Genomic DNA, 18,080 nt, shown 5'->3' with positions numbered 1-18,080 from the left:
TGTTGAATTGGATGACAATATAAAGTGGTATTCAAATTTAGTAGAAACTCGCTCAACAAGATTTGAGATGATGAACTTTAGTTGAATTATAAGAGCTGGAGCATGATTGACTATAGAAGGCAAGAGCTAACATGTAAACATCCTAAATAGGTGATAAGGAAAGAAATAAAGGATCCTGGAGGGGTTATTTGGGATTCTCACCAAGAGAGAGAGAGAGAGAAAGATCAGAGAGCAGAGCAGGGGAGTTCGGCATGAAGGAGTCGGCCGGCGGTGGGCTCTTGGCATCACCGGTAGGGGAAAAGCCCGGGGTTGATGGAGGTGACACAGACAAGGTTGCTACACAGCTATGAACTCATTGCGGGCTCATCTTGACCCAGGGTACCAAAGGACACGCACACCATCGAGCTAAAGGCAACGTGGTGCATGTTTTGATGGGGATGGTGACGGCGATCACTAACTTCTACATTGGGTAACCGTGATATTTCAACAAATCGAGGAGAGCATGGTGTAGAACGCAAGAAGGAAAGTTTGTTTTTATGGTTGGTCTTGGCGGAGAAGTTCCGATCCACACACAGACACAGCGAAGAAGACATGTGTGTTCCCAGCGATTAGCTGTGAAATTTGAGAAACAGTTTGAACAAAAATATTCATATTTCTTGGGAACACAATTCTATAACTTGGGTTCTTGGTCACGTAGGAGACTCCAAGGGACACGCCGTGATGTGAATGGGGCATCTATATGGCTTCTGGATTGACAGGGAACGCGAATACAAACCCAGTGCGTGCGCAGAACACGACCAGTCACTGGACAGTGGGCATTGCGATGTCGAGAACAACGAATCTGTTGCAGATTTGGACAATCTGATTTGGGAGAATGGATAGAACCATAAGAGGCACTTCTCAACCAAAGGACATGGCGATCCGACCCCTGGTAGTCTGTGAAACGCCGATGCCATCCGTGGCGACACGGTTGGAAATACATGGATGGTGGATCGACATGGTACACAAGGTTCTAAGCAGAGGGATTCATCTAGAGATGTAGAACATGGCAAGGCACACACGATGGTGGTGGTCGAGGTAGTAGAAACGTACCGTTGTAGACGGGGTCTAAGATCCAATTTGGCAGCAGAGCTGAAATGTGGGCTCGCGTTCTCATTGCACCGATGAAGATCTAGTCAATCCCTTCAGGGATCCTGAGGTCCCATCGACATTCTACATTGTTACATGGGTAGCATGGTTAGATCTTCGCTGGATCATCGGGAACGCCGATGGATTCTTTGGTTCGCGCCCTAGATGGGGCCAGAAGTAGAACAACGCGGACGACGACATAGATCCCATGGCTATGGTGCATCTTTGGCTGATCTGATTTGGTTATTAGTGGAGGATGACTAGGGGTACATCCTGGTAAAAGGGCATGGCATTTGGTGTGCTGGATCGCCAGGAACGAGGTTGCCAATCAGGGACGACATGGTTGTCCGTGACGACAAACGGCACCTAGGTAGGACAGTGGCAGCTCCTAGGGTTGTGGGTGTGGAAAAGGGGCTGTGCAGGGCATGATGGTCTCTTTTATAGGGCTAGGGGAGGCTGGCCATGAAGTGGGGAGGGGGAATGGTCAGAGGTGGAAGATGAAACGAAAGGCTTCGGTTTGAGGACGATATTTCAACCATTCGAATTCTAAATTGGACATTTCTGGACTCTATATTGTAGTACTAAAAAAAATCTACAATTTTTGTATTCATTGGAATTTCTGAAAACATCATCTTGATTTTAAAAAATGCTTCACAAGATAAACTATTTGAACTCGGACCAATTTGTGCACAACTGATTTCGGGGGCCATAACTCCTAGCTCCGTAATCCAAATGGGAACTTATATAGGTGCAAAACGAAGCTCTCAACGAGACCTACAACTTTGGTATTGTCAATATTTGCATTTGAGACCGTCTTGAACTTTGAAACTGCATGAGAATACGAGGCTAGCGATAAAGAGTAACAATGGCCGGCTTCAATTAGCGGCCGTTTCCACTCTGAATTGTTGGAAATTGAAACAGGATAAGGCCGGCCATGACTGCCAGGCGAAGGGACAACCCAGATTAGAGGTGGATGGAAACAATCAAGTACATGCATATGCAAGAGAGCTGGTTTGGGCTAGCTTTAGCACACATGTGGCCATCCAGCTAGCAATCAAATGTGATGCAAGGTTGATAACATGATACTGGTTTGGAGCCACAGGCTAGAGAGAAAAATATTGAGGAAAGGGAATGCATATTGGGTTGGATCAAAAGGACGTGAGATGAGATTTTCCATGGAGGATTTTTGGATGATATTAGGAAAAATGGAACAAAGATTTATCCAATCTTGAAATTTCTTAACCTATTCTAATATTTTATAAATACATTTTTTTGTCACACGAAACAAATTTTTTTAAACTTAAAAATTGGAAAAGCTTTCATATTCCAGGAAAAATGTTATCTTATTGTTTTAAAATACTCACAACCCAAAATCGGAATTTCGGAGTGTGACAGAGATTCTAATGAATTAATCCTATGTGATATTTGAATATGGTTTATCATTCTGCAAAGCCATACACATTCACGAGAGGCTTCATATAGAGCTATTATTTCAAAATGATTGGTGGAAGTAGCAACAAGAGTTTGCTTTGATGATTTCCATAAGAAAGCAGTACTACCATATAGGAAAATAAATCTAGTTTGTGACCTGGTATTATGAGGATCAAACATAGCCAGCATCTGTATAACTATCATGGTCATATCTTGGTTTTTCTGATAGAACAAACCAAGATCTCTAGTACCATTTAAGTACCTAAGGATTTGTTTTGCACCAACCAAATTCCTCTTAGTTGGAGTAGCACTATGTATAGCCAAAAGATTGACTGCAAATGCAATATCAGGCCTTGTGCAATTTGCGAGGTACATAAGTGCTCCTATGATACTTAAATATGTTACATCAGGTCCGAATAATTCTTCAGCTTCTTCCCTAGGTCAGAATGGATATTTGTCCATATTCAGGGATCGAACGACCATAGGAATTTTTTATAGATATGACTTATCCATGTTAAAGTTCTACAATATCTTTGCAATGTATGCAGATTGGTGAATTAATATCCTTGATGGGAGATGCTCAAGTTGTAAACGTAAGCAGAATTTGGTCTTGCCCAAATCCTTCATCTCAAACTCCGTCTTTAGATGATTGCTGGCTTCCTTTATATCTTGTGTGGTTCCAATAATATTGAGGTTATTAACATATACTGAGATGATGTAGAATCACGTGAGGGATTTCTTGATTAACACACAGGGACAGTCATCATTGTTAGAGTAACCCTTCAAAAAAACTCACTTAGTCCGTTGTACTACATTCTACCCAATTGTTTCAAGCCATGGAGTGACTTTTGCAACTTTACACAAAACATATTGCGATTTGCCTTTAGATTCGGAATCCTTAAGCCCTTGAGGGACTTTCATATATATATGTCTAAATCAAGTAACCCATATAGATAAGCGGTCACCACATCCATTAATTGCATGGATAAGTCCATTTGAAGTGCCAATGAGATTAAGTATCAGACTGTTATTCCACTCATAACAAGAGAATAGGTTTCATCATAAATGATGCTGGGTCTTTGCGTGAACCCTTGTGCTACAAGCCTCTCTTTCTATCTCACCACCTCATTGTTTTCATTTCTTTTCTGAAGGAAAACCCATTTTGATCCAATGGGGAAAACATTTGGAGGAGTAGGTATTACAGATGTAAATACCTCTCTTTTAGCAAGCGAGCTCAATTTTGCCTTAATAGCCTCATTTCATTTGATCTAGTCTGAGCGCTTAAGACACTCTACTATAGTCTTAGGTTCTGGATGTTCCTTGAGGTTTTGGCAATATTTGAGGAGAAATAGATGTCGACAACTGTAGCCTTCTGGTTATAAAATTCTCCTGAATCAATATAGTTTGTGGAAATTTCATTACTTCCTCTAACTCCTCAGGATTTCCCATCACCATGGAGTTAGGTTGTTCCAATGTCGCAGCACCAATATTAGTGCGCACAGTTGTACTGGGTTCTGAATGAAGAGCATCCAATTGGTGTCTATCAATAACAGGTTGATTTTTATTTACTAAGAAGATATCTTCCTTTGCTTCCATTATTGCTTTTCAAAAGTATTATTTGCAACCAGATTTCTCCCCCTCTTACTGGGATTTAGGAGATGAGTGGTTTTATAAGGTACCTCCACTCTTTCTAGTGCATTCGTTGGGTGGTTATGATGATTTTTCATAAGAAGTTCATCATTTTTCTCCACCTGCAGCAATGTATAAATCAACTCAGAATACTTAGTGTATTTCTGTTGGCGATACTGGTGTTGCAATACTCGAAATGACGGATGAAAAGTGCATAAAGTCTTTTCAATCATGTCATCATCCGATACTATTTGACCACAGAACTTCAGCTTGACGCAGATTTTGTGAACTTGAGAGTTGTAACCTACTACGGATTTAAAATCCTGAAAGCAAAGTAGAGACCAGTCGCGTTGAGCTTCTAGTAAGATGACAAATTTCCATTGCTCATAACGTTCATTGAGGGAGGTCCATAGAGCCAGTGGATCTTTGTCCATGACATACTCATTTTTTAGGTCAGGGTGGAGGTGATGTTGTATAAAGACCAAATAGCATATTTAGAATGCTCAGATATTGGAGGTACATCCTCCGGCTGTGGAGTTATGGTGGCAAGGATCCATTGGGCAGCCAAACGAAATTTGACATCTTGTGCCGAGGTCATGGAATTGCTACCATCAATAGCAAGCTTTGGGAAACTCTTCTTAGGAAGATCAACCATTTCCTATATAAAATGACATGTATTAATTTACTAAGAGAGTAAATTAATAAAAAATGTTATAATTACTTGTATAAAAATGCAAGATGCCTACAAAGACAAGTGATGTAGACCTTAATATAGTACAGGCGATAAATCGCTGCTATGATGTTAGACTATATTCACGATGGAATATGTGACAGTAATCACTGCCAACACATAGGCTCTGTACAAAATATGGGATAGACACGTTGAAGGTAGTCACAAAAATGGTGTAGACCTCACAGTATTAGGAGAGATAACTCACTCCTATTGACATGCACTCCGTCCAATTAAGGCAGACGACGCTACAGTCGTAGCCAATGTCAAAGTCTCCAATACCTTGTATTATGCCAACATTATAAAGGTAATCACCAATTAAATTTCATTTTTATGAGTATTCCAAATAGAAGAAATAAGAGATTGCATGGAATAAACAAGAGTGCATTAAACATCAATATATTGAACATATTATAGAGGTAATATAGTTACAATACATAACTACACAAATTCTTGCAATATTTGAAGTCCTGAGGGACTTAGATGCAAGAAAAACGGGATATAACAGAGGTTATATAAGAGAGCACGCAAATAAATATAAACCTGAGGGGGTTTTTGTTAAATTTGGGGCAGCCAATGCAGTTCGGCTTGGGCTCCTGGTGTGCAATCTAGCTCGGATGGCAGGCCGGCTTGGGCTCTATTGGGCTAGCCAGCTTGGCCCATATCTACACTTGTATAAAGGGAAGGGGAGGGGAAGTTTGGGCTTCAGCACCCTTCCCCATCCAGCCGCCACCACTATTGAGTTGCCGCAAGCGTCGAGATGCCTCCTTGGACCACGCCGAGTATCAGTTAGGGCTCTGTCGAGTGATATTGTCGCCTGTGGATGGGCCAGATGTCAAGCCATGCTGACCGATGGTGGACTTGCGCCGTGAGGTTGCCAGGTGTTGGAGTGTGCCGCCCAGCAATGGAGAACTCCACCCGGTCGGGGAATCATCACATCCAGCTGGGATTTGTGGAAGGCACGCACCACCATCCCCACCTCCAACATAGAGCCAGCCTAAGGTTGGCCGCTGGAGTGTTTCATGTTGGTAGCCGTCGCCTCCACTTGCTCCTCGATCTGATGGAAATCGGGGAGCACGCCATCGGTGAGACCAAGGCCCGTGGGGTTCCTCGTCCTGCGCCGTGTAGAGTGCACCAGGATTCTTCCTCGGAATGCTGGTTTGGAGCATGGCTTCGCTCCGAGAGGCCTCCGGAGCGTCCACGGCCATGTCCCCTGTGGCTTTTGTTCAGAGCCTCACGGCCTGGGCTGATATTGTTGATGTTTCGGCGTTGTCGCTGTCGGCCCCTTTGAGACCCGGCGGTAAGAGCCTCCTCGAAGCTTCTCTTTGCTGGAGGAGCAGGGGCGTGTGACGATCCAGCCTACGAGTGCGGCATCTCGGAATTGGTACGAGAAGCCTCTCTAGCTTGTGAGTGCCTCCGGCGGAGTTTCTCCTTCTCTGCGCACATATTCCTTGAATTTGCTCATGAGGACTTCCACCGTGCGTATGCAACGTCGGTTTAGCTGATCGTATAGGGGGCCTTCGGCCAGGGCCTGGGTCACGGCATTGATGACCGAAGAGTCTGATATGCCCCTAATCTGGGCCTTTATCTTGGAGAACCTTCGGAAGTAATTTTGGAGGGTTTCATCGAACAAGCTTTCGGAGGTTATTGGCTCGACAAAGGTGCCCTGGAAGTTTCTGCGGAAGAGGTCTCGGATTTGGGACAAGGTGTGAATGGTGCCAGGGTCCAGCGCCCAGAACCAGCGTATGGCCACTCCTTCTAAGGCGAGGGGGAAGCATTTAGCCATGGTGGCCAGTCCGCCCCCACTGGCCTCTATGGCTAGGGCGTAAGATCGGACGAACTTGTCAGGGTCCAAATCGCCTTTAAACTTGGGCAACTTCGGGGTCTGAAAACCCCCTGGGAAGGGCATGGCCTGCAGGTCGGCTCACAGGGGAGAGTCAGGATCTTGCAGGGGGTCCTCACGACGTCGGCTCTGAGGCTCTGGGGACCAAACGGGCCAGGTCCTTGCTCCGAGGGGTTCGTCTTTTCGTGGAGCTTGGGTCGGGACCACGCTGGCCGTCCCGGGAGTAGCGGCGAAGGTGTGGGCAGCTTGTTGTTCGACCCGCAGGGCTGTCTGTAGTTCCTCCATCTGGGCCAGGAGTGCTGCCAAGCATGATTGCCACTCAGGCGGAATGGTGTTTTCGGTGGTAGCACCGGTCGCAGCCCCTAGGGGCTGCTATTGGGTCTCTGGGTAGAGAACCCTTCAGTGCCACCCATAGCTGTGGTTATGATTGGGTTAGTGGTGGCCGTAAGGTTCTTGTTCCCCCTACTGGGGGGCCATCGTCAGCACCGCCTGCATATAGCCGGCTGGACTGCCGCGCAGGCATGACTGGGGGTTCGTCCACCGTCGATGCGACCTTGGTGGTCTTCTTCTTGGGTGACATTCTACCTCTCTTAGCACTTCTGCATTTGAAATCCCCATGGATGGCACACTGTTGGAGCAAGAGTTCATCTTGCCCCAGCAAGTACAGTGAGAGTTTCTTCTAAGAAGGAGACTTAACCTTGGTGAAGTTTAAGAGGAAGGAACACCACAAATGTATTGATGGTAGAAAAAATGCCTGGGAGGAGTATCACAACGTGACTTGGTGTGTTTTTCACCTCTGTTTCTTTTTGCTGTCTAGCTCGTGTATCCCTTCCCCGGCGACCATGGCCCCCTATTTATAGGGTCCTGCATAGCTTAGCGTACAAGTTATCATAATGTACAAATATCTGGGATTTGATCGAATTACTAGGCCTTATCCCGGATAACTACTTTCTACCCTATCGGGAAGATAAATATCCACCATGGTAACTATCGTAGTGCCTGCCCCTTGAAGTGAGCGAGCTGGTTTCCAACTGTGGCCCGGTGCCACACTCTTAGGGGTGTCAGGATAGCCTCCATTATACCGGGGTGTCAGAGTGGCGTCCATCAGCTGGAGACGGGGGCCTCGGGAGACACAGCTCTGGGGGTGAAGCCTTCGGGAGGAAGGGCTTCGGAAGGCCGGGGCTTCAGGAGGCCGAGGCTTCGTGAGACCGAGCCTTTGGGAGGCTGAGCTTTCGGGAGGCAGGACTCCGGAAGACCAGGGCTTCAGGAGGCCGAGGCTCCAGGAGACCGAGCCTTTGGGAGGCTGAGCCTTCGGAAGGCAGGACTCCGGAAGGTCGGGGCTTCGGGAGGCTGGGCTAGTTAAGCCAAGGGGCTGTCGGAGGTCCTTAACAACGACCCCCAACAATGTATAATAATAATTATACCCAAACAACCTGATATCCATGAGACCCTTCTCAAATAGGGGACAACTTTCCTATTCAAAATTAATTATTACCTTCTACCCTACTCCATGATGGTTATGAGACACACCGGATCGAGTAAGATATATGCTATTTATATAATGCGTAATAATAATTATATATCCTCATCGATGAGTTTTAACCACATCTTCGGAGCATGACTACAAGCGCTCCTCTCCACAGTTAAAATATTGGTGGGCCAAGGTCCCGACAAAACAACTGACACCCCCTTGAGTTTGTTGCTATGTCTTCATGCTCAAAGTCAAAACGTAACCAAATTACTACATAATATTCTATACAATTTCAACAAAGTCCACCTTAGCGAATATACTACCACCTCAAAGCCATCATGTGCAACCACACTATATACACCAGACTTGGGTTGTTGACTTCGTAGCACAATGCCAACCGTAGGATGATTCAAACTTGGCCTTAGACCCACCGCCTGTATGCGACATTGCTATCTGTAGAACACCATGCTCCATGACCTCACCTGCATGGCACAAGCTTATGTCCAAGGAGGCTAGTCTTTAGGGTTGAGTTGGCCCAGGACATTGGTCGTGACTTTAGTTGGCCTTGTGCATATAGAAGGCTCATTGAGACCTGGGCTGGAGGTGCTAGCTCATGGGTATAGAGAGTCTGGCCAGACCACTGTGTGCTCTAACAAGTGATTTCAAGAGCCAAGGTAGGATTGTATATAGAAATGATACGAAAGAGATCTTGTGGAGGCACGAGGATCATGATTCATATGGGCATCGCGAAACCTCTTAGTATGGCACAAGATGAAGCATGACAGTGATTGTTGATTCAATTGGTGGTGTTGGACACTCTAGATAGGCGGTCTGAACCGTTCGATGGGCTACAGCCAATAAGGATTGGTTAGATGTGGTGATTGGACCAACATAGTGGTTGTTGAAGACGTCGCGGATAAGACAATGTCTTTGGCTCGTGATCAGATCGACAACCAAATGTGAAGGCAGCTAGATAGATCGGAGCGAGGGAGCATCGTGATCATGGCGATGCGTCCAGTGCTGCAAAAGGGCGGTACTGTGGCATGGTGAGCAGATTGTGCCGACAATGCGGGTGGTCATGGTGCAGCACGGCTCAAACATAGACGATGCGCGAGGGTGTGGTTGTTACGACAAGGATGGACTGCAGAACAGTGAGGGTGGTGAGGCATGTGACAAGGTGCGGATGACTAAGTTGGAGGTAGCGAGGCATGCGTGCAAAAGGTCGAGGCTTGGTGCTCGGCAGTACGGAGTGGCAGGTGCCTTGCGTGGAACAGTGCAGCTCTGCCACTCGGGTGAGGCTCATGGTGATATGCGCGGTAGGAGTCCAAGTCAGACTCGGAGGCACCTGTGGTGGCATGGTGGCTCTACGAGGCATGGAATATTGCACCGATGTAGGCAACACTCGAAGTTAGCCCCTAGGACTCATGCACTCGCATTGGATCGGGCGGTGCATAGAGACACACACTGTCTGGACTAGGAGTCACTTGACTCTGACTAGGCGCGAGGACTGGAGCTGGTGGCTGGGAATGCGGTGGTGAGGCCCATTGCATTGAAGTGTTGGAACTCTTGTTCCTTTCCTTCGGTGGAGTCCTGGAGCTGCTGGAGTGCATACAAAATCGTGCGGGTCCCCGTGCTGGGTTGGAGTTCCAGGTGGGGTTCAACACGTCTGATGGCCACAGCAGGTTCAAGCTGGGGCCAGATGGGTCCCATGTGCTGGTAGTCTAGCACTGCATCCAAGAAGGTGCAGCACGGGAGGAGTCCCTGGCGTTTTCTTTTAATGGAGTTGGGCGCGTGAGAGACCAGGTGGAGCAGCCAAATTCTCATTTAGCGTTGACGAGCTTCTTACAAAGTTGTGCAGCACTTTGACCACACCACGCGGCTACCGTATGTCTAATCGAAGATGGTGAAGATGGAGCTCACCACCGGCAAGGTTAGGATTAGAGTTAGGATTCAGGGTTGGGGTGAGCTCCTCTATTTGGTAGGGTTAGAGGGAGGTCCGGGGGTGGTGGCGGGTCGGCAGTGGTGGAGGATCAGCGGTAGGCCGGGTCGACAACATGGGCGTCAAAACAACTGCCCAGCAATGCCAGGTTAGCATGACAGCGGGTGGTGGATCCAGCGGCGGGGAGCCACTAGAGATGGTGGAGGAAGGTGAGGAGGGGGCAAGCACGCCGAAATGGGGTCACCGGAGGCAAGGAAGAAGGAGGGATGGGGTGGCGGGGACTCACCGGAGGAGGAAGGTGGAGCTCTATCGCCCTCACTCTTGCCGGCGCCGAGGAAGGTGGTTCCGGCAGCTTGTCGGATAGCTGTTCGAATGGGGGCGTGACTTGGCTGCTGGCTCGTGTGTGCTAATTAGCCATGCTCGTGGAGCACCATGAATGTGTGGAAGAAATGTTTAGGGCCCGTTTGGAAACTAGAATCATTTGGTTTCTTGCCTGAATCAGTGCAAACGGATCTAAATGCCCACGCGTGCCCCTGATCCTTCAAGACATAGGTTGAAGCATTTCGGGGTACGCACGTGTGAATTGGGCCCAAGGGAGTATCGCTCGAGAAACAAACGATGTGTTGCCTACCTCCCACTACAGTTTAGTGGAAATTACCCGTGTTTGCGACTGGCCTTAGTCTCTTCTCTGGTTCCCCCTCGTTCCACCTTGCCTTAACCACTGGGCCCAATTCTCTCCCCTGGTTCATCCGACCTGCTCATGCTCTCACTCCATCTGCCACCTTCTACCCGTTGCTGACACAAACCCGTCTGCCTCCCAACCGCCTAGCATGTGGTCTCACTTCGCCCATCGCCCATCCACCCATCACTGACTCAAATATGGCAACCACACATCTGCTCATCGCACAAATCCTAGCCCTCTCTTCCTCTGGCGTGGCAGGCGTAGAATCCAGTGACCGTGTACTGTGTTGTACGGGGCAGTGAGGCCCCATCCTGCTCGGTGTGGTGCTTCCGCCTAGAACCGGCCGATGGCACTGATGGGGTCATGTACTAGTGGGACTGCACCGAGCCTGTGTGCGTAGGGCCCACCTGGGTCAACGTGGCACTGCGAGCTCGGCCCCAACTCAGCGCCCATCTCTAGGCAGGCGTTGTTGCTCGTCTATATGAGATCATGTGATGAAAAATTAGTTGAGTGATGAAATTGGCAAAGCAAAGTGAGTTAATATAATAACATTTGGATAATGTGTATTACTTGTTAAGATGTTGCTTAGATATACTCATAGTAGCTTGGTTGGTTTATATGCTAGTGTTAGCATAATTGATTTTGATATTGATGCAATATAATTATGTGAGTGGTGTTGCATGAACTAATATTGAATCAAGTTAAGAACTTATTCTCGAGAAAATTTGTTTGTTCATGTACAGGTGTTGCTAGAGGGTGAACGTGATTGATAATGGGATCAGAACTAGGTTCGGAAGGAAAGGAGGTTCAGAATTAGATTCAGAAAAGAATTGAGGTTCTAGTGATCAAGGATGTCATACGGGACGTGCGTTGCAGTAAGAGCACACGTACACTAGGTCGTAGGCAACCAGATGATGGGGTCATCTGAGTACATGGAAAGGTTGGTTGCGGTCTAACTGGAGTCTAGTCCCATAAGGAGTCGAGTGAAAGTTGGAGTCGGAGTCGGGCACGAGAAAGATTCGGTTATAGGTGGATGCATTTATTTGGTATGGTTACTGTTCATATTGGATATGGCAGGGTTGTTGTCTTAGACACGGTTGCGTGTTGCATGTGTTTGATTTTGGGATCGTATGAGACACAGCTAGAGGTGATCTGAGTTGGATTTGGCTCATATCTCTTATTGCCAAACTATGGTAGATTTGAGAGGTTATATATTTAGAGGGTCAACGGCCAGGAGGGCAAGGACAGAGACCAAAAGAAAAACTTATACTTTACATCTAGAGAGATGATATGTCTAGGATTTGGGATTTTGTAGAAATCCTTGTAAGGATGTTTTGGAGGATATCTTGTAAACTCATCTACGCAATAAAGAGTTTTGTAAGTTATTGATGAATTGATGATTCAGTATTTCTCTCTATTATGTGTTTTAATGAGTTTCATCTTGATTTAATCTATCTAAAACCTTGCTAGGATTTTAAGTGTTTGATCTGAGAAAATTTTGAATAGATTTTGTTTTATCTCGAGTAGCATTTGGTCAATTCTAACTAGGTTTTGTTCTACTCGAATAGAAAAGGGTGCTACCCTTTCACAATTTTTTTTTTTGGTTCTTGGTTTGTTGTTGAGCGGTGACGAATGGTCGTGCAAGATTTCGTTGTGATTTGCTAATTTTCAGAGGATTCAGCGTGAGATGTAACAAGATTGTTTCTTAGATCTGTTGGATTCAGCTGTGCTCTAGATTTCAGAGCAGAGCTGCGCTCATCAGTTTGTGGTGGTCCGTAAATTCTTCTTTTTGGGTATGGTTCTACAAATGTGAATTGGGATTAATATCTGAGAGCTGCCTGATCAAATGAATTTATTTTTCCCGGCATTATAGAAAAGATCACAAATTCTGTTAGTCGCGCGTTGATCTTGCATGGACATGCATATTCCGTTAACTAAGCCATGCAGCGGAACACCCAAAAATAGATACGAAATTTGTTCCGTAAAGTCCTAATGTCTGTAGGGGATTATTTTTTATTTCTTATGTCAAAGGTTCTCTAAAATTCATGAATTCAGATTTCAGAAACCGAATATCAAGAGAAGAGTAAATTAGTGAATTATACCACCATCCTCTCTTTCTAAAAATCGAATCTTGCTAGCTAGTCAAAGTTGCTAGCTAGTCAAATATTTTCAGAAGTAATTTTGATTCATCAAAGAAATATTTGTTTCTTCACCAAGTCGACTTATCATATTACCTTTGAAAGATCAGGCACCTGCCTCCAAGTGGTATTAGAGCCTCGGTCGTTCGTTAGGTAATCTCGTTTATCCCTTTTATTTCATCGTTTTCATTACCTAGAGTCTAAAAAATTGTCCAAAAAAAGATTTAGATCTTAGTTTTTTCGCTGTCCAAATCACTTTGTGTCTTTCACAATTTTTTGATTTTAGCTTTCACGTTGTTGATTTCGAGTCTATCGTTGGTGTCTTTATTGCTGGTCAAGTCATCGTGTTCTAGTTTGTAGCATGGAGTCTTTGTTGTTTTAGTTATCGTGTATCTCGGCTTGCCCTTGTTTGTTATAGACGTGATTGTGTCACTAGTCGTGTCAACCATCAAGTCGAGTTAGACCACTAGTCGGGTTCAACCATCAACTCAAGGTAGATCACGAGTCAGGTTCGACCATCATCTCGAGTTCGACCACTAGTCGGGTTCGGCCATCAACTCGAGTTCGACAACTAGTCAGATTCGACCATCAACTCGAGTACGACCACTAGTCGGGTGTGACCATCAACTCAAGTTTGACCACTAGTCGGGTTCGACCACCAACTCAGGTTGACCACCAGTCACTTTGATCACCTACCCGGGTTCGACCATCTAGTCGAATTTGTCCACTCATTTGGATTCACCTTTCAACCCAATCGAAGTCTACCTATTTCTTGTTGCTCTTGGACACCCACACACTTCCATCCTATCGAGTCTTCCAGACAAAGTTCGAGTTGCAATTCCATAGCCCAAACAGAGCAAGCCAAAGTTCAAAGAGAGAGCATCTTTTTGTTACCTTTATACCCCTACTTAAAAAAATAGTTTGTGTCTCACTCACCTCATTAGACCTAGAAAATGTAGTAGAAGAGTTTTGAGTCTATGTGACATTTGTAAAAAAAATAAGCAAAGAGGGAAAAAAGAGAGAAAAAAGCAAGAAGCTAAGAGTGCAAAAAAAAAACAATCAAAAAGAAAAAGAAAGAAAGAGAATTCAGTTTGCATTTCCAATTTTGTTCCATTGTGCTTGTGTCTGTCCTATTTTTGCCTTGCTTGAGCTAGTTCTAGGAATGTGTTCGGGCCTGCAATTGTGACGAGTACTGTGGACTTTTATTCAGCTTTGCTAATCTGATTTCAATTATTGCTATTCCTTGCTACTAAATATTACTTGTCCGAGATCCACCTTCTCTTGACTAGAACAATTCTACTGTTGCAACTACCTCATTTGCATCTGATAAGGTATCACGAACAAGCCACCCGTTGTTTCAACCGCTGTGATTGATAAGAACACATACAAGAGTGTGGTAAGATGCTTGAAAGTGTGTGACTCTACCTTCACCTCCACCACCTAGTAGTCGATAGGGATAATATATTTGTTGTCTCTTGTTTGTTACTAACCATGACAGGTGAAGCATTGTATGCGCAAGAGCGTGTTTTGAGGGAAGAACTCACAATGGTGTTGGATGAGCACCGCCATGCTATTAATGATGACATTAATAAGAAACTTGTGGAAACAAATACTACATTGCAACGACTCAATGATAGTATTTCAATGCTTAATGCATGCTTTGATAGGTTGGCTAATCAGCCATCGAACAATGGGCGTGAGAATCCTCATGGTGCAGCCCATGAGCAAGAGGAGTCCGTCATGCATGATGAAATTTTGAGGTAAGAACTTCAACCGTCAAGGTATGAGAGGTAATAATTTTCAGCAACATAACCCATGTGTTAATGATGACTCATTTGCTAAGGTTAAGTTTACTATACCATCTTTTATGGGTGCTTATGGTGTTGAAAAGTATTTAGATTGGGAGATGATGGTCGAATATAAATTTAATGCTCATTTGGTTCTTGAAGTGCATAGAGTTAGGCAAGCACTAGTAAATTTAAAGACTTTGCAATCATCTAGTGGAATAGAGTATGAATTGATGGATTAGTGCATACTACATGGAATGCTTTAAAAATTGCTATGCGTAACAGATTTGTCCCACTCTCTTTTAAACGTGACTTGCGTAAGAAATTGCAGTTTTTAAACCAAGATCATAGATCTATAGAAGAATATTATTAGGAGCTACAAAGTATGTTGTTGTGATATTATTGAGGATGAAGAGGGTACAATGGCACGCTTTTATGGAGGGTTAAGGCGTGAAATTCAGGATATAGTCGATTACATAGAATACGATAGTGTTCCTAGATTGTTCAAGATTGCATGTTTGGCAGAAAAAGAGTTACAGGGACGACAACATAGGCCAAGGAACAATTTTAGAAGCTCGAGAACTTCAAAATAAACATTGGGACAAGTCAAAATAGCCCCACGTTCAGCTACAAGGCCTGCTGCCCCCTTCTCGAGTAGGGTGCGTTCAGTAGCACCTTCGACACCGTCTCATGCTCCCGAGGTAAACAAATCTGCTAGTGTGCAGGCTCCAACCAAGAGCTGTTCTTCCGTTGCTTCTATAGGCCGTTCGATGGGGATTGCTTGCCACCGATGCAAGGGAATGGGCCACGTCATGAAGGATTGGCCAAGTCGGTGAGTGTACATTGCAACGAAAGACAATGGATGTGTAAGTACTAGTGATGTTGAGGATGGATATGCCCTTGTAGCTAACCATACAGGTGATGAAGAAGAACATGAGACGGATATTGACAACAAGAAAGTGTTCAGTGCCGCTAGCATGGAAAATTACAGGACCCTCATTGTGCAGTGAGATGTTGTCACACCCCGATTTTCAATTTTCACAAATTTCTAAAATTTTCCAAGATTAGATTATAGATTAAATAATTAGAATAGGAAAAATCCTAATTTCTAAATTCAAATTCAAATTTGAATAAGGTTATTAATTGTTTGAATGTATTCATGCTGAGGTTAGGCATGTAGGGTTTGTTTGGTTTTTGTTTCGATTTTATTTGGCTTTGCTTTAGTTTGAAAATCAAAGAAATAGAAAACCTCCTAGCCCACCTTTTTCCCTTCCCCCAGCCCAGCACACCAGCCGGCCTGTCTCTTTGCCCCCACCTGCTAACCTCAACTCAGCTCAAGCCGGCCCGCTTTACAGCCCAGCCTGCTCCCGCGCTCGCCAACCAGCCCGAAGGCGCCCACACCGTTTTCCACCTTCGCCCCACGCCTGCGACATCTCCATCTCCGAGTCAGACTCGTCCGCGCCGCCATGTCTGAGATGGAGTCCACCACCGCCTGGAGTCCTACCCCACCCTGAGATCCTCTCCGCCTACCTATAATATGAACAAGGGTTCCCGATCTTCCGAAAGGTTCTGGTAACTCTCGATTTGGTGGAAACGAGACACAAGTCGATCCGGCTTCCGAACAACACGATCCGAAACCCCGCAATCGCAGCACCACGTCTCCTCTGGTTATCAACCGGCGTTGCACGGTTGACCTCGCCAAGAAGGCTAAAATCCTTGCCTGCGAATCGAAGAACACAAGCAAGAACAAGGAAGAATGCAACCAAATTGCAGATGAATGATTAATCTCACGAGTTGGGGTCTCACAAACCGACGAAACGGCGAAACTGTTCTTGACAGAATAATCTAAGCAAAACCCAACCCTAATTAGGGTGGCGGCTACTGTATATAAAGGATTAGGGTCGGCCAAGGATCCCTGGACGCGTCCCTAATGGACTCCAACACGATACATGGCCCAACGGACCAAAAACGGTGACGCAGCACCGGGACAGATTCTGGACGCTGACTTGTTTCGACGTTTCCCGTTGACTCAGAAGGAATTTGGACCTCAAACCAACGCCATTGGTTTTCTTATGAAATTATCTTTCCAACCATATGTGAATCGTCGAAAACGGAGTCCGGATGCGTCCTGGGCGTCCGTTTTATTGCTCGCTGGTCCTGGAGGCCGAGGCTGATTCGGACTCGAGTTGGACTGGACCTCCTGCTGTTGTTGGACGTCCTAGCTGCTCCTCCACGCCTCCAAGCCTTCCTCTATGTGTTTCCTTGTCCTCTCCATAATTCCTAAACAACACATAATCATTAGGTAGTAATCTATTCTCAAAATTATATAAAGAGTTGCTTAGGAACGAGCTCACCTCTAAATTTAATTGTCGTGCGCGAGCTCTTGTGATTGGACCTTGAAAGTTCAATGGAGGATCATTGTATGTATCCGAGGGAGTGATGTCCTCATCATCCTCCCCCTCTTGAATTGGAGTCGTCCTCGACTCAAGCTCATCATCGGCTCCCAAGTAAGGTTTCAAATCTGCAATGTTAAAAGAAGGACTAACCCCGAACTCGGGTGGCAACTCAAGTTTATATGCATTATCATTTATTTTCTCAATTATCTTATAAGGACCAGCAGCTCTTGGCATTAATTTAGACTTACGCAGCTCTGGAAACCTATATTTTCTTAAATGTAACCACACTAAATCACCCGGTTCAAGTTTGACTTCTTTCCTACCTTCACTACCAGCAATTCTATACTTTTCATTCATCTTTTCGATATTTATTTTAGTTGTTTCATGCAACTTACGAATAAAATCAGCACGTGCACTAGCATCACTATGTGTTCTTTCAGTGGTAGGTAAAGGCAAAAGATCAATAGGAGCGCGAGGGGTAAAACCATACACTACCTGAAAAGGACTTACCTTGGTGGTAGAATGTGTTGCCCGATTATAAGCAAACTCCACGTGGGGCAAACATTCTTCCCACATCTTCAAATTTTTCTTCAAAATAGCTCTCAACATGGTACCCAAAGTGCGGTTCACTACCTCCGTTTGGCCATCAGTTTGTGGGTGGCAAGTAGTAGAAAACAATAGTTTTGTACCCAACTTATTCCATAGAGTGCGCCAAAAGTGACTCAAAAATTTAGCGTCGCGATCTGAAACAATAGTAGAAGGCATACCATGCAAGCGAACAATCTCTTTGAAAAAGAGGTCAGCAATATAAACGGCATCATCACTTTTATGACAAGGTATAAAATGTGCCATCTTAGAAAAACGATCCACAACAACAAAAATGCTATCCCTCCCTCTCTTAGTCCT

Source organism: Phragmites australis, chromosome 22 (genome assembly GCF_958298935.1).
Source record: "Phragmites australis chromosome 22, lpPhrAust1.1, whole genome shotgun sequence".
NCBI classification, from domain to species: domain Eukaryota; kingdom Viridiplantae; phylum Streptophyta; class Magnoliopsida; order Poales; family Poaceae; genus Phragmites; species Phragmites australis.
The sequence above is the reverse complement of the archived record's forward strand: the minus strand, read 5'-3'. Positions refer to the sequence as shown.